General features: G+C 42.8%; 1 protein-coding gene across 8 annotated transcripts in view; it reads right to left on the bottom strand.

The window, feature by feature from the left end:
• Window positions 1-25,897, bottom strand: part of hts (adducin 1-like protein hts) — a 166,200-nt gene that overhangs the window by 73,273 nt on the left and 67,030 nt on the right. For all 8 annotated transcript variants that reach the window (XM_071592304.1, XM_071592303.1, XM_071592306.1 and 5 more), the window contains one exon: window positions 13,473-13,508. The gene's annotated coding sequence lies outside the window, so the exon portion shown is untranslated. The remainder of the gene's footprint in view (window positions 1-13,472; window positions 13,509-25,897) is intronic.

The following is a 25,897-nucleotide window of genomic DNA, read 5'->3' as shown; positions in this document are numbered from 1 at the left end:
AAGACCCCGAATCCCGGCCTGCAGCGTGCACGCATGTAAGTGGGCGACGGGAAGGAGAAAGCCCGCAGTCAGGAAGACAGACACACAGCAGGGAGGGGGGGAGAGAGGGCGCCGGATGATCTCATTCCATGTGCACGTTCGACCTCGCGACAAATATTACGCCTTCCATCACGTACGCTCGTTCCCACCAAGGGCTCCCCTTCTAATCGACCCCTCACTCTTCGGCGGAAATGGGGTTCATTGAAGCCCCCGATTCGGGAAGTGGCGCGAACGGACTCGGCGCACGCCCCCCGAGCAGGGGGCGGAGGACACACTCGTGCTATTTAATATTAGAGAAATTGTCGGTAACTGAGAGCAAGTTACCCCCCTCCCCGCCACACCTTCAATAAGTATGCAAAGGCGGCTTTACATAGAAAGCAGTGAACACACAATTATATTGAGATTTCGCGGCAGGGAGGGGGCGTAGTGGATTGGGGGGCGGGAAGAGAAGGGTTCGATTCAAGGAAACTCCCTTGTGTATCTATTGGATGACTTCGAGTGGTTGAGATTAACGGTCGTTATCATTTCCAGACAAAATGAAAGACGTGGATAAAGTCGTTACATGACTTCTTTCGCGAGTGATGCAACTGTATCAAGTATTTGCACCCGAGTTTGGGTGAGAGACCGACCAAAAAACAATCCCTAGAGGTGATCATTTCCGTGGTTGGTCACTCGATTCACCCACATGAGGATATGATAATATATTGACATGTCACAAAATAACAGTCCCAGAAAAAAAAGTATTAAAGAAAGCAAAAGATATTCTATGCATGTGACCAATTTCATTAATGATTTTATAATTAAGGGAATCATTTTGTGTACATAGAAGGTACCCGAAGAGAGAAGGCAAGCAATTCTCTCATTTGGCATTACGAAGAGAAGGGCTTTCGTTTCAGACATCCGCGCAGCTCGCTCCATTGCTTGTCTGCCATTCCAACCAACGCGCTACCGTTAACACTTACCGCGAAAGTGCTGCCATATAATTCCCCAGTTAGGCCCTAACGATCAGCTGCATTATTTTTACTTTCAGCTTGGACGATTCCAAATGGCTTCGGACACGAAATATTTTGGACCAGGATACAAGAGAGAATCTCATCAAAATATCAAAACCAACTTGTCGAGATTCACCGTGACAGCTATTCTAGGTCCATGAGGGCACTAACCGAAGAGAGACTTATTTACACCATGGGTAATCAAATTAATCAGGAATGTCGTAATGCGTTCGAAACCCTAGCAATCGGCGTGATTAAACTACATAAGACGGTTGGCCAACGCTGAAGATAACACCGGGGGGGGGGGGGGGGGAGATTAAAAAGTTGCCAAGCGCAAAGGTTCCTGTTTTATCACCAATGCTCTCTGCCTACCCCCACTTATCGCTCCCAAAAAAAATACAAAATAAATAAAGAGCGGGTAAATATAAACGACTCGGTCGGCAGTGCAGACTTCTACGAGGAAGTTGGGCTCATTCTTAATACAAAGAGCTGCATGAGTTGAACGCGCGGCCACGATTAATACTCGCAATCCACCGCAAGGGAGTTTGATGGGGGGTGGGTGCATGTATGGCAACACACTTGCACCACTATTAGTTCAAAAATGTGCCTGAATACATATTAAGGCTCATACACACATAAATACCAAAATAGATATATATAGATATATATAGATATATATAGATATATATAGATATATATAGATATATATAGAGAGAGAGATATATATATATATATATATAGATATATATAGATATATATAGAGAGAGAGATATATATATATATATATATATATATATATAGATATATATAGATATATATAGAGAGAGAGATATATATATATATATATATATATATATATAGATATATATAGATATATAGAGAGAGAGAGATATATATATATATATATATATATATATATATATATATATATATGCTTTCGTAGACGTAACACGGAAGTACCGAATAGTACAATACACAGTAACACACAATATAGAAACACAACAAAAAGAACACACACACGTATTTTCTTGATATTTCGACGGAAACAATCCGTCTTCATCTGAAGATAGAGAAGTAATGACTGAATTAATTATTATTATTATTAATTATTATTATTAATTACTTCTATATCTTCAGATGAAGACGGATTGTTTCCGTCGAAATATCAAGAAAATACGTGTGAGTGTTCTTTTTTTTGTGTTTCTATATTGTGTGTTACTGTGTATTGTACTATATGTATGTGTATGTATGTATATATATATATATATATATATATATATATATATATATATATATATATATATATATATATATATATATATATATATATATATATATATATATATATATACTCTGTCTCGGTGATCTCTCTTCTGTTACCCACATGGTTGATTTTACCCATATAACTTGGTGCTACAATAATTAATAATTTCTCCTGCATTACAAGAAAAATCAGGCGTCGCCTTTCCTAAACGCTTGCTAGGTCTGAGCGGCACTTCGATAAATCGTATGGGAGTCGATATTAACTTAAACCTCTACTTGTGGACACTGGTTTAAGGTATCTTCAACATGTCGTGGGTGATTTTGATAACGACATCGATACCGATGACGAAGAGTATACATTGACGCCGAGGGCGATGTCGTTGGGCTTGCACCCATGTCGTCTCCCTTTGGAGCTCCACAAGTGACATCTGTCTCCAAAGAACTAAACCCAACCCAGACAACTACCTCTTGTTTACGTTTAGACGGGAATCCCTAATCCAGGAGGTTACTTTCTCGTTGCTACCACAATATCTTAGTTTTTGTATTGATTTCTCCGGAGGGTTCTTTGAAACGCCTTCCTTGAAATTAAAAAGCTACTAGCACCCCGGAGCATGTAATTTCAAACTATCCATTGCGAAAAAAAATTACAGACTTCAAAATCTCTGCTGAATGAAACCAATTTAATAATGAGGCCATTGCAGGTGTTATAATTGACGGAAGTCATAAATTCAGCGCAGGCTTGAGATTCAACAACCTAAAATAAAATACGCAGCATTTATGTTTTTCAGAAACCTGAGTTTTTACACTCTTGGGGGTCTTGTCATTGGCCTCATGCCCTCGTCTATCTCGTCTATATTACATTCACTAACATTGAGTAGTTCAGTGAAAAATAAAATTCAAAGATTTCGTTTCGTGCGACTAAATTGCAAATTAATCCGAAAAATACGAAAGGCTAAAGATTTAGGCCAGTAATTGACCAAGTTTATCCTACAGAAACATCCCCCACGAGGCAGAAATTATGAAACTGATACGCCAATACGGACCATTTCAAAATGTTAACTGCGTACCGAGAAGTAAATAATTGCTATTACCGCAATCACAGTTAATATGAACAGGAAAATATGCAATAAATACCTTGTTCATTAAACTATATAGAAATCATGAAAATATCACCAGAAGAACAGACAATGCCGGATATATTTCCAATTTAGTTAATGTTAACCTGCACATTGTAGGAAAATGTAAATACGATTACAAAAATACTTGTCCAGCGGTACTGCCTGCGTCCGAAGGAAACATATCCCACCAAACCATTAAAACTTAAACGTACTCCTACCTTTCGAGAAACACTTGAAGAAAAATTGAATTTCCCGCTCGTATGTCGAAGGAGCGAATGGAGACAGTTCTTGTGCGTGTCCACACTCGCTGAAAAAAAAGGAGAAGGGCGGGGCGAGCGGGCGATACCACGAGCCCCATTCTCGCGAGACCACGGAACGAGTTGTTACGGCCGAGGAAGCTTTTTACGGGGCAATTCCACGCGAGACGAAGAAACACAAAAGAATAAGCCCCACCAGAAAGAATTCGGAATAGAATAAATTATGATTACACACCATCGCGGGGGAAATAAAGGGAAAATGTGGAAAAGGAAGAATGCTTGCACCTGAATTCATCCTTCATCAGAGCGATTGTTAGCCGAGAGAAGGGGTTGAGAAAAAGGTGGGGTGAGAGGAGCAGAAGGGAGTCGAGAGAGGAGGGATGGGAAGGGACGGTCGGATACTTTCACGCAGAGAAGGAAACAAACGAGAGATGTAACGAGAAAGTAAAGTAGGAGTATTTTTTAGCTCTAGTTAGGCCACATTGGAAATACGCCGCAAGTATTTAGAATCATTGGGAAAAAGTTTGGCAAAAATTATTAGTTAAAATCCAGTGAAAATCCGCCAGATTCGTCAAAAATTGTTACGATAAGAAGGCGACTGGGACAGGTCTTTTAGAGGAATTAGGCTGGGAGCCGCTTGAGAGGCGAAGAGAACAGGCGAGACTAAAGACCTTTAGAATAATTCAGAACAAACGAGTTCCACAATATCACTGAAGGAATTATTATGACCCCAAACTATTTAGGTAGATCATACCACGACGATAAGATAAGGGAGATAGATTAGCGTGTAAGTAAGTTAAAAATGGTTTTTGCATCAATATATACGCCTCTGTGGGCGAGGATTGGTATAAATTCGTTCGTTTTTCATTTGGTTCTCCTCTCTTTTACAGGTGGTGACCTAACAACCCCCGCCACCCGCCCTTGCGGCGGTTGGCGGGGTATGATGTAGATGTAGATGAGACCGTCGCGGCGTTACTACTCAATGGCGTGAATCTAAGACGCCTTCCTGAGGGCGTCGCTGCTCCTGTCCCCCAACGCAAAGAAAATAGGAAGAGGCGATCGGAAGCGAGAGTGATCGAGTGCCCAGTAGAACGGACAGTTAATCGATGAATGGGAGAAGAAAGAGAGAGAAAGAGAGCGATGAGCCAATTGCTAACGCGCCTTCATCCGGAATGGGGTAGCATTGGGGGTTGGGCCTCTCTGCTTCTCTCTCTCCCTGTGGGTGGGATGTGGGGGAGTCGCAATCAAAAATAGAATTATTCTCGACGGTGAGAAGGCAGCAGGGAGCTCTAGGAGACGCAGTTGGGGTGAGAGAGGATGGGTTTGATTGAATTTAGAGGGTGGGTTAAGAAAGGGGCGTAGTCCCCGGCGGGGGGCGAACAGAGCCTGTGTAGCGTCATCGGGTTGGCACTCGTGCCCAACGAGAAGAAATCCCCCCTGCGCCCAGGGGACAAGTCGACGACGGAGAGCATTCGGCGCCTAAGTGGTGTGGCGCCCTCGGTGCGACGGTTCGCCCCCGCATTCCCACCCCTTGGGAACTTAAATTTGGCTAAACCATAATTAGAGCTCGCATTTTAAAAGAGGTGATCGGGATACGCTTTTCTCTTCAGGGCGGACCTTCTCAAAACTGATGCTGGCACGTCGACGAGTCCCGTCGCCCACTTGCTAAGTAACAAGAGTCTCGGTTGCTTTAGCAGCTCTGGTCCTAAGAAAGTGACTGGTCCACAGACAAAAGTGACCTTGCGAGAAATTGAAAGCAAAAAAAGATCCATTGCCATTTCAAAATAAGAATGCTTCATTTGGCTGACAGTATACAGGGTGAATTAATATATGTGAGACGTATGGCGAATCTAGATCTATATCCCCAAAAAATGTGTGGCACGGGGTGCAAGCGCCATGTGGGAAGGGTAAGTAATATTCGAGGGTATAGGAGAGGAACGGAAAAGGGAAAAATATCTAGTGAAAACTTTAAATGACGTGCAAATTTGTACACATGCTAGGGGAAGACTTATTCAGTGCCATGTAAATAGTCCCGCGGGAATGCTGTCTACCCCCACGACCTCAATTGATTTCACTTCTCTAAATGCCCTCACTCCATCTCATCATTGAGTAAGCCTGGACGTAAACTATTTCATCTACGTCATATTCTCTTTCTACGGGCAACCTTGTTGGCCTACTGTCTTTATCATATAGTTCTATAGATACCATCTTACCTCGCAGAGTCCTAAAATATCTGTATTCCTTCTCTCTATCTCTTGCTTTATATTCTGTTTTTCCTGCCCTCAGCATTGTCCTGAAATACCAAGTCGCAATTCTAGTTCTCGAAGTCCGTCCCTCTTCGACGTCTCCGTCTCGTGTGCCGCGCAAGGAACATGGCACGATTTCGAAAGGGCGGGCCAATCTTATTTTCATTGAATGCAAAAAAAACCAGGTTATCCACCACCGCTAGACAACCCCAGTGAAATATGAAAGCCAACGAAAAAAATATCGTGGCACAAGAAGAGCGTGGCCTCGCTCCCCTCTTATTCCCAGAAACGGAGAGATCGGATGTTATAACTGCGTGAACAGGGAAGTAAAAGAATGCCTCGGGTTGTGTTATGAAAATAACTCTTGTTTCACGGCCGCGCTCTCTCTATTTTCCGGTGCCAGTATTTTTCCCGCGCGATTTCGTCAAATCAAAGCGTGAGTCGTGATTCCTCGATCGCGCCAACAAACTGCTGGTTTACCGATTCGACCAAATATCTAGTCCCCAATGAGAAGAGAATGTAAAATCGGGGCTGGGGCGAGACGCTTAATGAAAGGGCTCTCTCTCTCAGACACCGTAAATTATGCTACCATTATTGACCCACTGAAAAAATATAATTACCCCCTCCAAACAACTGAGCGGAAGTCCTCTCAACGGCCGTATTGTTACGCCCACGCGAGGCGAGCACAAGGGAGTATTTTCAATTAAGAAACAGTACTACTGCCGGGGCATTTACAATTGCTATTTCTCGCCACGTCTCGTCTATCCATCGAAATTTCACGAGATTACTAATCATTATTATTGGAACGAATGGGAGCAGTGAGGCGAGGGACGAGCCTTCGTTTTCAAGTCACAAAATCAACACGCACTAATCAGCCTGCTGGGGCTACGATTCCTCTGCGATGAGAGGGGGCGCTATTTTTTTCGGTTGACGCGGGAGAGGCGTGGGAGATGGGGGGTCGGTGCATTTGGGAGGTTTGTGAAGAGTTGTTAAGAACAAGGTAGCAGTGTCAAGGCACTACTGGAAGAATTAGAATGGGAGTCACTAGTTGACCGTAGATTTAAATACAGGTTAAATTTACTTCACAAATTTGAGGCAGATTATTTATCTTAGGATGTTAAGGGTATATCACAGCTATTATAAATTAAAAATTGGCAATTTTCCAAAAAAAAATTAATACGACCGGTTTCAATGTAACTACATCATCATAAGGTGTACCACCTGATGATGTCACCTGATACGAATCACCCCGGGAGTAAATCGATGGATCGACCCACTACATACGAGTAAAACTGCGGAGAACCAACGCGGGGAGCGAAAAATTTAACATAGTCATTGCTATGATTGGTTTTCTCAATGGGGCTTTCAAAGTGCATTGTGGAAAGTATTTGACTGACATTTTCTAAGGCCCCCCAATTCCTCATAACGTACTGATTCAAAAACGTTTAAAGTTAAGCATTAAGCCTTGAATTCGTCAAATCTTAATCGAAATTGAAAATGCACAGTTTCTCATTTACACTTGAACTTGGTGGAGAGCAAACAAACATTTTACATTATTTTTTGTTATTTATAGTGTTTAAAAAGATAAAATTCGGCCTTCCATGACAATTCAAATGCAATACTTCCTATCTCCGATTAACGTAACGATTTTTACCACACCACGCTGAGCATTCTTTGACGCAATAGGCCAATCAAAGATTCCCGCGGAGGTGTGAATGCGTGTTTGGACGAACCTGAGAAATGGTCGCTGAATGATATCGGGGAGGGATGAGAAATGGAAAAGTAGAGTCGAAGAAGCGGATCGTGACCAAGAAACTTCACGCGGAGAGAGAGGATTGCGGAAGTGAGGGGCGTGGGGAGAAAGGAAAAGCCCTTGCATGTTGACGAAGGGAACAAAGGCGCGAAAGGGGGGAGGAAAGAGGCGGAAGGAAGGAGAAAGCAACCCCCTTCCTTAGAAAGAGCGCAGAGGGGGCGGGGGACGATGACACGGCCGGAGGGGGAAGGCGCGAAGCAGTCGACGAGAGCAATGGAGCTCGGTCGAGGTGTGAGAATGGATTTCAAGCGCTAAATACGAGTACATAGTACATGTGAACAGTTGGACACACTTTGGAATCGCTAAACCATTCATCACCCAATCATCATCGCCCGATTTAAACGACGGCGACGCTTATAATTGGCCTCGGCTTGATACGCATTGCGACTCGCCTTCTCCGAGATATTTTTTCTCACACGTTTTCTTTCCAAAATCCTTAAAAACAAGGTTCATTTATAACACTGTGAAGAATTAAAAGAAAACCAATCAACTATAATTCAAATGCACAATTATGAAAAAAACCGCGAACCTTTTCTGGGATCGGAGTTAAAACAGGAACACAACTTGAGAATAGGGTCATTTTATTTCGGTACAGAATGATAAATTCGGGGAAGGAACACAACGCTTAACATTCTCGCGTTGTTATAAAACCCGACTGGATCGTTTAGTAAAATGAAACTCAAGCAAATAAGGCAATACCCTTTTCTAGTTTGGCAAATGTACCTACTTTCGTACGCTACTGGCAAAGTGCTTATTCGTCCGCGGCAGAAATAAACAAGAGTATGGGATTATTTGTGTACGTCGTCACTGATCTTCTTGAACTGTGGCAAAGTACCCCCAATGGCCAAAGCTCTGACTGATCTATTGTTACAATGCCATGACCCAAATCCGGCATCAAAGCTTTGACATAAGGAAATGCTTGTGCCTATTTAATTCACCAAATCCACCAACGTCGCTGTCTTAAGGTTTTGAGCCATTCTGACGACTACACTGCCTGGTTTTGGCTGGAGGACAGTTGCGGTGGGACATACGATGCGCAGTTAGCTAGCATAACAGAGGTATGTCAGTAGAGAATCGGAGGATGGAGAAAGGGGTCGAGGGAAGATGAGCGAATGGAAATGAAAGGGACTGGGGAGTGGGGTGGGGATTAGGAGATGGGCCAGATCCAGAATAGCAGTGGCATTCCATAAGGTTAAAATCCACGGGTAAAAGAGAAAGTGACGTAACGGAGGTTGGAGGGAGGGAGGAACGGCCGAACCGGGGCGGGCGCGGGTCGCGTTAGCTTGGTCGGAGTGAGTTGGGAGGGGGAGGGTTAGTGCCCACGTGCCAGCGCTCTTTGCGCGGCCCCCCACCATCCACAATATGCCACAGCAACAAAAAGGTTAATGTCGTGACAAATATTATCCATGGGCTAACGCCTAAAAGTTACGGTATATTTCATTCTCCACTTTGTTCAATTACCGATTATAATTCAGGTTGCTTTGAAATTCCTTGGCGCTTATTCCTACAACCAGGTCTTCTGGGTGCGTTGCCATTAGCTCATGTCGCGAAAAGTCATTTCAGAATTTTCCCCCAACATTTCCGACGAACACACTTAGCAATCTGTTTCATTACTTGTAAGTAAATAATCCATTCGCTGTCGTTTCGCATGCCATTGGCATCCCAGAAATCAGCCCCAAACTAGAGTTTCGGGTTTTATCAGGTTGTCTGCTCAAGCGATGGACTAACACAACCTGATCTCGCAAGGTGGGGGGAACATTTTTCTCATCGCGGATTCCCAATTCGCTTACCAAATCCCAGACTTCTTCATAATAAACGGTCCTTTTCACCTGCGGGTGCAAAACACACAACACCTGCAGATGGGTGGACTGCTGTTTCCTTTGCTGTCAATTGAAGGCCTTATTTTCACAAACTAATAATGACTTAGTAACGATTTCGTAATTTCCGATTGAAACCATTTACAACTCACGATGATTTAACAACCTGGCGAGCCCAATTAATTTAGCACTTTCTTCAATACAACGTATTTTATGACGCCAATATGTCCTGAAGCCGATAATATAAAAGTGTTAATGGTAATGGCCGACAAATCCCAGGAACCAATTCCGGAAGATGAAATCAACCCTTGGAACGACAGATAGAAAATAAAACCGAGCATAACTGTACATAGTTTTATTAGCCAAATCAACACAATGCAAAATTTGAATAAAACATCAGGAGAAATATAAGTACGCTTAATCTAGTCATACGTCCCGTTAAAATAATCGAATCATTTATGATTCCCCATCATTCAATCCATTCCCACTGCCCAGACTCATTCGGTGCATTAACCTTTTTGCGCTTCTAACCGTTCACACAAAGGGTTTCCCAATTCTTTTCGCCGACGCCACTTGCCCTAACATCCCCCACTCAACCACAAGGTATCGAGACTTGGGCCACAAAACGTTCACGTCAATATAAGAAAGGAGAGAGCCGCATAAATATCTAAAATGGCCCCTTACTCACGAATAATGCAAACAGAAAGTAGAAGAAAAGTGTTATTTCGATCTAGTTAGGCCTCATTTGAAATACGCCGCAGGTATTTGGGATCCTTGGGAGAAAATTTGGCTAAAATCATCATCTGTTAAAATCCAGAGAAAATCCGCCAGATTCGTCAACAATTGTTACGATAAGAAGGCGACTGTGACAGGCCTTCAGAGGAATTAGGCTGGGAGCCGCTTGAGGTTCGAACAATCGAGTCTTAAGACTTTAAGAAAGATTCAGAACAAACGAGTTTGACGATGACACTAAAGGAATTATAATGGCCCCACCATACTTAGGTAGATCAGACCAAAAAGATAAAATAAGGGAGATATATTCCAGGACAGATACATATAAATACTAATTCTTTCCCCAGACAATCAGAAATCATAATATTAAGAAATCAAAGCCATTATAGAAATATTAGAGACATTCGATTTACGAGTCGTGACAAGATCAAACGCTGTGTAGACAGAAGGTATAATCGTAGGTGCATGTACATGTGTATGTTTGTTGATAGCATATGTATTTGAATGCGTGTAAATTAGAATGTTTTTGCATGATTATACAAAATGCGTATATATACGCTCACATAGATACTTATACGCTTGCATACGTATCTGTGAGCGTAAATTGACATTCATTTGTTACTTTTGCATGTGGTTTTATTCTCTTTTATGGGTGGTGGCTGAGCTATCCACCTCCGCCACACGCCCTTGCGGCGGCTTGCGGGGTACTGTGTAGATGAAGGCTCTTCCTCGCTCCAACAGCAGGCATTCAATCTACATATACGCAATACTACTCTCCTCTCTCTTTGCCCCGCAAGGGCGTGTGGTGGGGGTGTTAAGACACCACCCGTATTCCGCATGAAGAGGGCCACGACCGTTTCGAGGCATCGACGAAGCGACAGGATGACACCACAACAACCGCCACCAACTTATGTAAAAACAAACCGCCTCAGTTAGTTTTTCCATAGGTTGGTGGGACAACACTCAAAAAAGAAAACCAGATGATTGTCATTCTCAACGAAGCGCGGAAGACAAACTACTTTCGCTCTTTTCTTCTCCCCGCATTTGAATTTTCGCCCCGTCCCACAGAGCATGAAGCGCGGCGGCGCTCTGATTAGTGTTTACGATTTCCTACCGCCGTGCTTTCGAAATCACTCAGCCGCAGGACGCGAGGGGGGGGGGCTCTTCCGCGTTCCTTCCATGCAAATAATTAATACAAAAAAATCATTCACCGTGTTGACGGGAATGGCCGAAATGTATGCTCTTAGACAAGGAACGACCCAAACCCAAGTCGAACGAACTACTTTCCGGCACAGTACCAGATAGCCGGCCAGAAAACAGACCACACTCCGAGAGAGACGATGCACTTTGGGCGCACGGAACGACCATACCATGTGACCGACAGGAACGGTGGTCCCTTCCTCTCGCCCATCCCACGCCACGAACCCAGGGTTCGATTCCCACACGGGATTGGCTCATTGCATTGGGGAGACGAGTGCTTCGGGCGCGGTGTGCAATCCTTTGGAAGAGCATCGGATGGCCCCTCGCTCAACTGTGTCGTCAACGGTCTCCCAGTTCTCCTCAACTAAGGCCTTCCCTCTCGCCCCTCTTAAATTAACGATTCACACGCAATCATTCAATTACTCGTCCATAAAGGGTTCCAAAATGCGCCGGTGTAAGCCCACACTGTCACTCAATTTGGAATATGCCGCAGGTACGATTATTTTGGATCCTTGGGATAAAGTGCTCCTAAAAGAATTAGATATAGTCCAGAGAAAATCCGCCTGATTCGTCCAAAATTGTTATGAGAAGAAGACGAGTGTGACAGGCCTTTCAGGGGAATTAGGCTGGGAGCCGCTTGACTTGCGAATAGAACGACCAAGGCTTACTTTTAGCAATGTTCAGAACACACGCGTTTTACTACAACGCAAATGGAATTATTATGGCCCAACACCATTTAGGTACATCAGACCACAAAAATAAGATAAGGGAGATATATTTCATTAAGGATAGATACAAATACTCGCTCTTTCCCCAAACAGTCGGGAATCATAAAAACAAGAAACCAAAGCCATATTAAATATATAGTATATAATTAACAAGTCATGACAACATCAAACTTGCATGGACATAAAGTATATTCGTCGGTGCATGTGTATGTTAGTTGATAGTTTATGTATTTGCATGCGTGTAAGTATAAAGTTTTTTGCATGAATATAAACGACTTTGTGGGTGTAGATTTATATGAATTTGTGGGTTTTGCATGCGGTTTTATTCTCATTTGTGGCTGGTAACCTAACACGCCCTTGCGGGGTACTATGCAGATGTACATAGTACGTCGTGCGCAACGCGCAAGGCGCTCGGACAAAACTTCCAATAGCTCAGAAATGTCTGTCGTGATAACCACCATGGACACTTCGTAAATGGCAATCAAATGAACCAACGACAAAACTCGCCCCCCTCCATCCATGCATCCTCGTTTACCCCTCGTCCCTTTCCGCGGGGTTGATGTGTCACGGCGTCCGCTGCCAGTGATTAATGCTCATATTTATCCCCGTCTATTTAATAATACACTGGAACAAGGCGGTAAAATTGGCACTTGTTTAAAACATTAGTTTGGCGCTAGTATGTATATACGAGTGCACCACCATGCACGTCATTTTAGAGATTTTACGTTATTTTTCCTACCTTTTCAACGCACCTTTCAACACCCTTCCTCTCCCTTATTCCTTACCCTTTCCACTTGACATTTGCACCCCTTGCCACATTTTTTCGGTTGATGGTGTGATATTTGTCTACATGAATATGAATTGACAAAAAATATTTTCTTATATTCTATTCAATGAAAGATGTTTGACGAAGGGTAATCCAGGGCCGAATAAAAGAGGTCCGCTTCTTGCGTCGAAATAAAACTTCTTGAAGACAGGAGAGTGCCCTTGTAACATTTAAAGTTGTATTATTTAGTTTCCGCCCACTCTACGGGTAAATTTGACCATGACTTTAATTTTTTCATGGGGTGAAACAATAATGACAAGAAAATCCATGAACCAGACGGAAATGGAAATTAACACATTTTACTTCGCGAGAAAGTACACCAATATATCCTGCCATGGGTTGAGCTCTACGTGAGAAATTTAACAGCCTTAAAACTATCATTGAAATTGGAAAATCTCACATTTCCAATTTAAATATATTTATATAGTAATAAAGACAGACCTGTCTGAAATCTCTCTGGAAAAGTCTGGAACTTTCCTGAAAAAATAAAAAAACACAATTTAATAGGCTCATCAACCACACATTTTAAAGCAAATATCTATCAACTAAGTGAAATAAAATCCACTATTAGTTCCATGACTAATGCCATTCACGAATGAATCACGTTTTAACATCGAGATGCCACACCGCATAAAAGTTTCCACAAAAGAAGTATGCACTGCAATAGATCGCTGCGAAACAGTTAAAAATAACAAATATTCCCTGAGAACTTGGAAATGTTAGCTAATAAGCTCTACTTATGTACAAGTAACATCTGGCGTCCCTCAGGCCCTTCACTCTTCATTATTTACATTATTGATAACCCCTAAAACATAAAAAGTAAAAGACTTTTCGCCAACGATACTGTAATCTACATAAAAATAGCAACCGAAAAAGATCGCCAAATACTAAACAATGACGTAAAAAATATTTAAAAATGAGGTTTGGTATTAAATACAAAAAAAAACTTTTTGTGGTTACCAATTTTGGGCACCCTCCAGATGTTACCAATATACACTATTTGGGGGGTTCGGGTGAACGTTGCAGATAACGTAAAATACTCGGGTTACACCATCGCATCGGATCTAACATGTGAGAAACACATACGCACTATATTTTATAGGTGACAGAAACAAAGGAATTTCAAAATTAATATTTATTGACGACCATGGTTTCGCCAGTAGGAGTGGCATTATCAGGGAAATATCTCTATCTATCTGTTCGACAATCTCTATTATTTTGCAACAATTGTCTGTCCAGCCGATGCAACATGCAACAGAATAGACTAATTATCGGTGTTGATTTTAATGTTCCCACAGTAGATTGGGATTCGTACAGTTTTATAAATGGAGGTAAAGACAAGGATTTATGCGAGTCCCTCTTATTGACGTTCACCTCAAATTCCCTACATCAATTAGTCACTACACCAACAAGGGGAAAGAACATTCTTGATCTCTTGGCTATTAATATACCCGAAAGAGTCTTAAATGTAGGAGTTATTGATGTAATCAGTGATCATAGGGCTGTAAACGTTAAATTTTCCCTAAGCGTAGAAAAAGTTAACCCAAACCTATGAGAAAAATTTATTTATTCAATAAAGCTGACTATGATAGCTTAAAACGTGAGTTAAACTGTTCCTTTCTTAGATTTGACGAATTAAGCAAAAACCAGGAGTGTCGAGAATACCTGGAATAATTTTCTTGCGACAACACGTTCAGAAATACAGAGAATCACACCTAGAAAATATATAAGAGAATAAGGAACCCCGTTGGTACAACTCTGAAGTACGGAAATCACTAAGACGGCAAAGGGTGTGCCATGCTAGAATGAAAAACGCGGTTTAAGATTCCTCGCCTGATAAAATCAACGAAACCATACAGAATTACAAAACATCTAGGTCCACTGCCAATAAGGCCTTCCGGAAGGCGCTAGCGGAAAGCTTCAAGAAGGATTCAAAAGCAAAAAATTAGGTGAACATTTAAACGATAACCCAAAGATGTTTTGGTCCTACGTCAGGGAAGTTCAGGGAAAAAAGTCCACCGTAAACTCATTAAACAACGAAAAGGGGGATAAAGTAGTTTAGATAAAGCCAACATATTAAACTCGTTCTTCCACAGTGTTTTCAACAAATGCTCCTAGAATATACCAGATAACCTTCCGAAAACATTTCTGCAGCCAATGCAAGCAATCGACTTTTCCACCCGCGGAATAGTTACTCCTTAAAAAAATCAACCCCAACAAATCTCCGGGACCTGATGAGATACCGGCTCGAGTGTAAAAAGAACTGTCGTCTGAAATTGTCCCTTATCTTAATATAATATTTAAGAAATCATTAGCAAAAGAAAGCGTGGCCAGCGGCTGGAAGATAGCTTCTGTAACACCCACCTCCATCTCCTGCAAGATTCTTGAACGCATCATTGTTAGTTCCATTATGAGGTACCTCGATAGCCAAGATTTATTGATTTATAACCAATACGGGTTCCGTAAAGGTAGATCCTGCGAAACTTAACTCACACTCTTTGTTCTTGATATAATGCATTCCGGTGAAATTAATATTCCAGTTGATGCGATATTCCTAGATTTTAAAAAAGCTTTTGATAAAGTCCCTCATTGCAAGTTACTCGCGAGGTTGGAAACTTACGGAATACAAGGGAGTATTATATGCTGGATTAGACAATTTTTAAAAAATCGCGTTCAAACAGTCGTCCTGGATGGTGTATCATCCGATACTGTCAAGGTCACATCAGGTGTACTACAGGGAAGTGTCATAGGCCCCCTCTTGTTTCTTATTTACATAAATTACCTCAGTACCGTGGTTAATAGCAGGCTCCATCTTTTTGCTGACGATGCAGTGATTTATGGGGACATTCGAAGTCGCGAAGACAGAGTCGCGTTAGCTAACGACCTAAATGCAATTCCGACTTGCTGCGATACATGGCAATTGGAATTTCATTTGAAAAAATGCGTAGTAATACATTTTTGGGGAAGGGGTAATTCCCTCCCATTTAGTTACAAAGTGAAACAAACAGCAATCACGAGGGTAGATTCCTTTAAATACTTGGGTGTAACAATTACTCACGATCTGTCCTAGGGAAAGCACATACGAGAAATATGCGGCCGTGCTAATAAAAAATTGGGATTGGTAAAAAGAGTGCTGGGTAAATGTGACGAAAAAGTGAAGGAACGATGTTTTCTTGCCCTAGTCAGGCCCCACCTAGAGTATGCTGCCAGTACGCATATGGGATCCTCAAGAGATAAATTTGACTTCGGGATTAGATCGAGTTCAGCGGAGAGGGGCTAGATTTGTCAAACATTAGAAAATTTAGGCTGGGATTCCCTTACACAGCGGCGTTTACAATATAGATTTAACTTATTAAAACATTTAAAGGTGGGTCCTTTTCCGATGACATCAAGAACATAATACGAACCCCAACGTATTACGGGCGGAAGGATCACGAATATAAGATTAGAGTGATAGACTGCAAGACTGACGGGTTTAAATGGTCATTTTTTCCAAGAACAATAAGAGACCAGAATGCTTGTAATCGAAATCCCACACTAGACGGCTCGACATAATAAGTATTAACCTACAAGGTAGCGACTGCGCATGGTTACACTAGCATATTTATAAATTTGTTTTGCAGGTTCCCCTCACCTTTCCCCTTCCATTTGAAAAACCCTAACCCCCTCATCCCCTACCCTTTCCTCCTGGTGCTGCACCCCCAGCCACACACCTTTTTGGTGGCTCGCAGGGTATTGATGTAGATGTAGAAAATCTACAAAATAACTCAACTGGCCGCAAGGGTGTGTGGCGGTGGATGTTAGGTCACCAGCCAAGCATGCACAGTCATTCATTTCATGTCTACACAAATATCAGGTCGATCATAAACTCGATCAAAATTAATCACATGAAAGAAGGTATTTGGATGCAAGAATATTTAATAACTGGACATATCCAAATCATGCGGGAAAAATGTTATCAAAATAATCTATTTAAAACTCATGCAGGATATCGACAATTTATATTCACTACCAATACTAGTTATCGATTCTGGTTATCGATTCTGGTTATCGATATATTGGTTATGAAAATACGGGTTGCGTAACAATATGTAACAGGGGGGGCTAATCTTTTACTTCGGATGCAAAACCACACGATTGGTATTCCTACAAGTTTACAAGTTTAATCTTGCGACGCATATCCAAGGGTTCCCATCCTAGATCTTGTATTGAATGTGTGTTTCAGTTAGTCCACCTTCCGAGAGAGATGACGTCGGACACTGCCGGAGAATGCTCGGTCGCCCACGTTTCGTCATATCTGCTCGTGCGATCGTGGCACCAGAGAAAGAAGCAAAACTGTTTCCCGTCTCACACACGAAGTTCAACGGTGGGAGAGAGGGCGAATCGCCGAGTGACTGAGAAGAGGGGGGAGGCAGCGGGGGCGGGGGGAGGTGTCTGGTGGAAGAAAAGTGGAGGTAGAGCGGGGGTGGGCATCACGTACAAGGGCATGGAAGATGGTCGACCAGTCATGGCTGTCCTCCGCCTGCCCCCAGGACGGGGGACGAAGGGAAGGGGTTGCTACATTGCGGAGGAGGGGGGTATGAAGGGGAGGAGGGGGGTATGAAGGGGAGAAGGGGGGGGCGTCGACGGATGGAGGCGGAAGAGCGAGTTTCGACGCACGGCAATATCGCTAGAACGGGCTCTGAGTCACGATTCCTCAGGGTGGCCAGGGGGGGCGGCGGCGGGGGTGGCCAGGGAAGGACTAACCGACGAAATTGGTTCACCAGGTTATCCTCGAGGAACGAATCTCGGCTGAACGCAAGTGCGTTTCACATCCTCGTCCGACATAGTACGACGATCTCCTGGATAAAAACTAAAAATTGAATACCAATAGAGAGGACGAGTACCATAGTAGGTAGAAAAAAGTATTCATATTTCCACCATTTGCAGAGCAATCATTACTTGAATTCCAAATTACTACCAATGAACAAAAGACCGTTTAGAAAACTGACCGGGTTGATCTATGCTCGAACCTATAAAGCCAGTCTTAGTAAATGTTGGTCTTAAACGTAACGCCTTGTGATGAAACTTGAAAGAAAACAACAGGTCTTTCCTGCAGGAACCTGAGGGCTCTATGGGAATGATGACTGCACTAAGTCATTGTTATGGATTTCCAAATTTGACAAGAAACGCAGGTGCGAAAGGTCTGCCTGGTTCATGCCAGAAAGGAATGGAATTAATTTCAATGTTTCGCTCTATTACTTTCGTATTTCCTCTCAACAGTGAGCGACTAAGTCAATCATCGAAATTAACTGAGAAGTCATACCTGGTATTATTTATCACTGTAATTAGTCTCCGAACGATGCCTGGAAGAACGGTATCGGATGACGTGGAACTACGAGGGTCATCCGGAAAGTAGTACCCGTTCGTGAAATAAAGACACTAAAGTAAATATTAACAAACATAAAAAATTTTATTTGAAAGAGGATACTTTAAACTACTTCTCAACATAATCTCCAAGCAAATTAAGGCATTTGTCATAACGTGTGACAAGTTTCTGTATTCCTGCTGCATAGTCCTTCGCCGCCAGCTCATTGAGATACGCGAGGGACCCATCTTGCACAAATTTTTGCATAATGCAGATGGTGTTTAACAATTTCATGAACAATTGTTCGAGAAACATTGGGAAAATGCTCACAGATGTCATCAATTGTGACGCGCCGATCGTTCCTCACGAATTCGTCAACTGAGCTCACCAGTTGGTCTGTAATGACAGACGGTCTCCCCGAACGCTCATCGTCGTGTGTGTTCCCCCTCCCCATGTTGAAGTTGCGACACCACCGCCGAACAGACGACTCGTCCATTACATTGTCTCCATACACCTCCTTTAATTGGCGATGAATATCACATGGGCGAACGTTTCTTGCATTGAGGAATTTAATCACTGCCCTCACTTCACAACTGGCGGCGTTCTCAATTTTTTTAAACATTGTAAACAATCACAGAAACAACACAGGCAATGCTAGCGTCACGCAACTTGGCTCAGAGAAGGCAGACAAGCCACTGAAGCTATCTGACCTCGTCCAGCGGCTACTCGCGTCGTCAGCACTTCATGCGGCACGAACGGGTACTACTTTCCGGATGACCCTCGTACATTCAGGAAACGAATCATGAAAAACCACACTCCACAACAGGAGGACGATGAAACGACTCCACGACTACTGAATTAATGGAAGAGAAAAGAAGGGAGACGTATTCCATTTACTCAGCAACACAAATGCTAAGGACATTTCGTGCGTGCGAGACACTCGCCAAGGGATTGGGGGGGGGAGAAGCGGCGAGTCCCGAAGCGCTGGAAGGCGGATGAACCGACCGCGAGATATTTTCCGAAGTTGAGGGAGGGGAGGGGGAGAGAAAAAGGCCACCTGGCCGGAATTCGTGAAAATCCCGGTTCGAGGGCTGGTCTCAGACTGGCGATGCTCTTCGCATCTAACATTTTGAACAGCGAACAAGTAGAATTGGAGAACGGGCGCGCGCGGGGCGGCGGGCAAGGAGGAAAATTCGCGCCAAAACGATCTCGGTCCGCGTGGGGCGAGGGGGGATGGGTGCAGGGAAAGCAAGAGTTGCAAGAACAATCACAGTTAAAATCATCGACTGGGATAAGAAAAGGAGATGGTGTTGAGTAAACGAAGGGGAAAGCCAGAGGGACCGACATGTATTCTCATAAGAGAGCTGGCTGAGGTTTGTCCTGCCAAGATTGAAATCCATTCGGTTTTCAAGTCGTTCACATGGTTCCATCGCACTGAAAATCAAGCTAGTTCAACAAATGCGATAATTCAAAATTCTAGAGTAAAGTGATTGACAAAACACAACACTGCAGAGACAACCCCCTCAGTCATCAGTTGCTCTTCTGGTTGAAAACAAGAAATTATATATTATAAGAACTAAATCAGTCAAATATTAACAATTAAAAACAACTTCAGCGAAAATTATCGTATTTTAACAAGCGCACACAATTTTTGTTGAGGCCACCAACTGAATTAAATGTTAAAATACAAAAAATATGTTGAGGTCTCAAAGACGTACGCCTAGCAGCCGAAAGGCGAGTGGTGGGGGAAGGGGGGTGTATCTACTAGGCAGGCTGTTGAACGTCCATCAACCTAGCATACCCTTCATATGTACATTAGAGGCAGGATTAAAGTTGGGGACCGTTGGGTTTGCTGTCGAACGCATTAACCCGCTGGATTGGCGGTTATGCTCCTTCCAAGCCCCCGTCCCGCCTCATTCATTGTCTGGCCGACCCGGGACTCGCTTAGCCCCCCTCCCCTAAGAGGAGGGAGCGAATGCACCAGGGGGAGGGTCGCAGATTCCGAAGCTGCTGGCCTCCACTCACGATGAGCTACTGAAGCACTTGTTGGGAAGCACGCGAGGAGAAGTTGCATTCGGTGGAGAGAAAGACAGAGGAAGAAGGCCAGAAAAATTCCCCTTCCAAGAAGAGATTTTACATTGGAGGCCTTCAACAGGCGGCAACTGTGCAAGGCGAGAAACCAAGCAAATGACTCTGTTTTGCACAGCAGACGTTATCGGTTAACAGGGCATGAAAATGAGGGTGATCACCCGAGGCGAGTCAATACAGTGCGTAAGAGCCCAATGACTGCGAGCAACGAATGAAGGAACGAAGGGCGCATTGATTATTAAGACGACGCTCGCGTGGGTGGAAGGCTTTCATTCATCCGTGGCGAATGAGAAGTAAGGATTCCGAGCGAAGGAACATATTCCTATTTTTTTCAGCTAGTCGATTAACACTTCTGTTACCACCGGCGAGGAAATTGCCGCTTTCATCTGACCTTGCATATTATCTAGTTTTAATCGCTATGCATACACCACGGCGGATAATAATTCATTAACGGTCTGCGAAGTTTTGAGGAACAACGTGAAACCTCTTGATGTTTCGTATTGCATAACGCCTTGTACTATTTTACTTTGATTGTGGAATTCGACTGTTTTCGAATCTTTAAATGGCATACTTGTATTTGCAACATGCATTTAAAATTATAATTAGTAATTCAGCAGCGTGGTGCTCCGAGGCATTTGTCGAAAGATGATTTTATGCGTAGGGTTGATCGTTGGTTCTGATTAAGAGCTTAATATGTATTCTCAATTGTGGGAGAGTTCCAAGAAACTACGGGAGATGCCGCGACATTAACTTTTAACTAAGTCATCCGCTAAGTGTACATTACAATGCAACAATTTCAGAGCGTAAAAAATCATTCGGCTTGACCAGGATCCCTTAACGATTGTTAATGAACCGTTACGGGATGATCTTTGAATGATTTTTACACTCTGAAATTGTTGCAATGCAGAGCGGGTGAGATGGTACCAGTGAAATGTAGAAGAATCCGGGATGGTCCCGCGGCCGCAAACCCTAGCTACGGTGTGGTGGCTTGAAGGGTACCATTTAAATGTAGAAAAATAAAACAAGTATGAGCAGAAGATTGCTGCTAGCAGTTCAAGAGCGCCGTCACTTGCTATGTCCACAATACGATTATACATTGGTAAACTTAGGCATTAGCAATGTTTCTTGCACTTATAAGAGGGTCCGGAGTCATAACTTTATAATGCTTGCATACTCAAGCATTATATTTCAAGTCCGAAAAAAAATTATCCTGCAAAAATCCCAAATTCATTCTCGTTAATTATCAGTTGTATCTTATCTAAGAGCATTGATTTAAAAAATCTGAGATTTTATCATTTAAGAATAAATGGAAGAACTTACAGTAATACAATACCACGCAAGTCTCTATAAGGAAGTGTTGCAGGTGATGTTAGGTCACCAGACATTCTTCTTCCACTTAAATACTTACACAGGCACATACATTTAGTAACCCGAGATCCAGCGAAAGGAGAAGCGGAAGGGTAATAAGTAATCATAAAGGCGACTAAACACACCATTCATGCGACATCCGTTAACACACTTCGTATAGTACACCGTTACTACTCCACTGACTACACTAAGAAGACAAAAAAGTCAACTAGTTAACAAGGCGGGCTCACATGCAAAGCAGCCATTAATTACCAGATAGCATTCTTCTCAAGCGGGACCGACAATTCACAAATACACAAACCGACTTTTGGGTTGATAACTGTGTTTACATCTTCAACGGCATAAATACCCCAAGGTCCACCAAAAAGGAGTGTGGTAGGGGGTGCAAGCACCATGTGGGAAAGGGAAGGGATAAAGGAGGATCTGGGAGACGAATAGAGGGAAAAATATTCAGTACAAAATATCAAATAACGTGCAAATTTGAATACACCCTGGGGTAAGACTTCATTCAAAACGAGAGTTAATTCACTCAATAATTTAGTTTTTTGTTATGCAAAAAAAGGGAATAAAAATGAACCGCAACCATTCCTAAGACAAGGGGTTGCAATTTCATTCTCATGTCAGAATTGTTTTCCACAGTTGTCTTAAGCATGGAACGTGAGTCTTATCTGTTCGCGTTCTGCGCATGAATGGCATGTACACACCCATATTGCGTACATGAAGAACTATTTTCGCCGGTACATATCCAAATCTCTCCTCCTATTTCTCCCTTGAGAATAGGAAAAACGCGGGGAAATGATAAGGAGACAGAACAAGTGTAAGGAGATAGGGAGATGAATGGAAAAATGCCCATAGAGAGGGTGGGGGGGAGAATGGGAATGGCATACTGACGACTCGTGAGAATGAATGTCCGGTGATCGTGGAGAAGGTCATAAAAATAAATGAAGGCATTTAGGGGAATGATATCAAGAAGACAGAAAAAAAGAATAGAAAATGGTGGGTCAGAAGTTCTGGCATAAATTGGAAGGATGTCTTCAATTGTTTCAAGCTCAAATTAGTGGAAGTTCATGTTCATTAAATGAACAAGAACAGTGGAAAAATACATATTGTTCTTCATTTAATGAGAGGATGTCTCTTTAACAGTAATACTGAAGATGAGGGTAAAAAAGAAACTTTACACTTCCTAAATAAAGCGGAATTGTATCTTTATCTTTATTGTGGAAGTGTAAAGTTTCTTTTCCGCCCTCATCATGAAGGAATTCCTAAAAGTTAAACCTGAAACTGTTATGTTTAGTAATGTTTAAAATATGTTATTACCCCCATCGTACTACGGGAGGAAAGATAGTGTCAAGAAAATTTTAGATATTATGTGTAGAAGAGATAGATTTAAGATATCATTTTTTCCACGAACGATAAGAGATCAGAATAAGATTGTCCGTCGGCGGTGGGGTCATATTCGGGTCAAAATTATTCTGGTGTGTATTCACCCCCTGCAACACACCATAGCGGTGGCTTGCAGGCTACTAAAATATCAAAATATCACATATCAAATGACGTTAAGTGTCCTAAAATATCAGGAAGATAAAAAATAAATTTTTCGGGGTCTTTCATAATCAGACCCTTATCTCCACTCGGCCGCAGTGCACATATTACATAAACAAAAGAACGTATATATTTTCAGACTTAACTTTGTGTAAATTCATTATCATTGAAGTAAAAAAATTCGACGCATCTTTCCAATTAGTTTTTTATCGATGCGTCGAAACTAGTAATACCGAATGAAAAATTTAGAGGAAATGTACACCGTTTTTTCACTTCAGTGAGCGCATATATTGTAGAGTGTACATATAGAGAATAGACAGTGTACATAAGTGGATCGATTGATGTGTCAGTTGGCTTTATTGCCGAATTGGATCACGTATAGCGTAGAGGATTTATTTTCCTTACGTTATTATGATAAACTTAGTATCGTATCTAAAATATTATAAGATCTAGGCTGGGAATCACTCACGGAGCGAAGGTTAAGTTACAGATTAAATATCTTGCATGGGTTGGGGGAATGTTTCTTTGGCAATGACGTTGGAAATGCATTATTACCCCCATCGTATTTCGGTAGGAGAGATCATGTCAATGGCATTGGAGAGATTCGATGGGGAACGGATGGATTTAAGATGTCATTTTTTCCACGAACGATAAGGGATCGGAATAACGTCGACCGACCGGGTAGGGGTAAACATTACCCCAGCGGTGGCTTGCAAGTAACTAGAAATTCAGAAAATGTACTTCATTGTTTTTGGATGGCGCTCGGAATAATATGTCCTTTGCGATCTGACGCCGGTAAGACAGGCAGTCGACTGGTCCAATTCGGAGGAGGACCGAAATAATTCGCATCGACCGTTGGGGACACGTCGCCCCGCCGCGAGGGAGGACGCCGGCAGATTTTGAGGAGGGGGCCCATCATCACCCACCCCCACAAACAGTCTCCATTGTCCACGATCACGCGCCGGCCCCCCAATTGGACGAGGCCAATCTCTCGTCATCGGGAGGTGGGGAGGGTGGGTGCGAGACAGTCTAAGAGGGACACTTACACGAGGGGAGGATGGAAAAAATCTCCACCGGAAAGAGAGAGGGGAATCCCCACAAGTGGAGAAAGAAAACAAAGGGGCGAGAGAGAGGGTCCTCCTCTCCGGGGGGGGGGGCCTCTAGGGTGGATTGGGGTGCGCCACCGAACCCTAACTCCTCAGACTGCAGACGGACGGCGATCGGACTCGTGGGCGGGGCCACACACACGCGCAGACCGAGGAGACAGCGCGACTCGAAAGGCTCCAATTGCCGAGAATCCCGAACATTCGAGGACTAAGAACGCAGACGTATCACAGGAATGGAACGGGAAGGGCAAACGACGCTTTCGCGAGCTATTTGCAATCCTCTACCGACTCGTCGCACGGACGGATTGCATATTTTTGCACGCAAGTTTTACCATACTTCTACATCTGCACAATACCCTGCAAAGGTGTATGGCAGGGGCTGTTAGGTCACCAACTATGCATGCACAATCGCTATCATGCCACCTCTAAACAAATATTATTTTCATCGTGCACTGGAAAAATGTTAATTACACGAGAGAAAGTACTTACACGCGACAATATTCAATAACAGGATATGTACATTCAAATCATGCTACACAACTGTTGAAAATATAGGTATATTAAAGTAAAAAAATATACCGAAGGATATGAACAAAATATATACTACATTGCCAATTCTAATTATCTCCTACGCGATTGCTGTCATGTCCATTTTGATCTTTAATGATACGAGGGAAAAACGACATTTTAAACCTATCCGTTCTACTATCCGTCTCCCTGATTTGACGTAGGTGATCTGACCAACCATATTAAGCTGGGGCCTGTAACACGAGGTGTCTTTAACATCCTCAGATAAGAACTTGCCTTAAATTTACGCAGTAAATTTAACCTGTTTTTAAACCTAGGGTCACCTATAGGTTCCCATCCTAATTCTTCCAATAGTGATACTCTTAGTAACCACTTCAATGACTACACTACAATACAAATACGTAATTCCAAGAAAAAAGGGCGGGCTAACATGTAACCCACTCACCAACTGTCAGGAAGAATTCCAATCATGCAGAACAGACGGCTCAAAAAATAAATAGGATCTAAAAATGTATTTATTTCAACTACAGCCCACCGTCCGGCCTCATTATTTTCGCCAGGGATCGCCTCTTCGGGACAGTAGATTCTACTGCGTAACCTGCGTAATCTACATAGACTTTTCAACTTGATGTGTAGCTTCAACAAATGGCTTCCACGGACCTAGCGTTCTTAAGGATTTCAACGGACTTCCAACAAAAAATGACACCGCCAGCCGGCCCTGGGTACTCGTTGCCTTGGTATTTTCCTCATTGGGCAAGAAAGTTGCTATACTCCTGGGAAGCCCAAGGGTTATTTCCCACCTTATTTGGAAATTAGTTTCACGCGAGGCAGGCTTAAGGTTCAGTCTCGGATACCTCAAATGCAAAGAAACTGGAGAATGATGGCTA

The sequence above is a fragment of the Hetaerina americana genome, unplaced genomic scaffold (assembly GCF_022747635.1).
Source record: "Hetaerina americana unplaced genomic scaffold, ioHetAmer1.1.p SCAF_5, whole genome shotgun sequence".
In the NCBI taxonomy this organism is placed as follows: Eukaryota; Metazoa; Arthropoda; class Insecta; order Odonata; family Calopterygidae; genus Hetaerina; species Hetaerina americana.
Note: the sequence above shows the minus strand (reverse complement) of the source record. Positions and strands in the feature narration are given on the sequence as shown.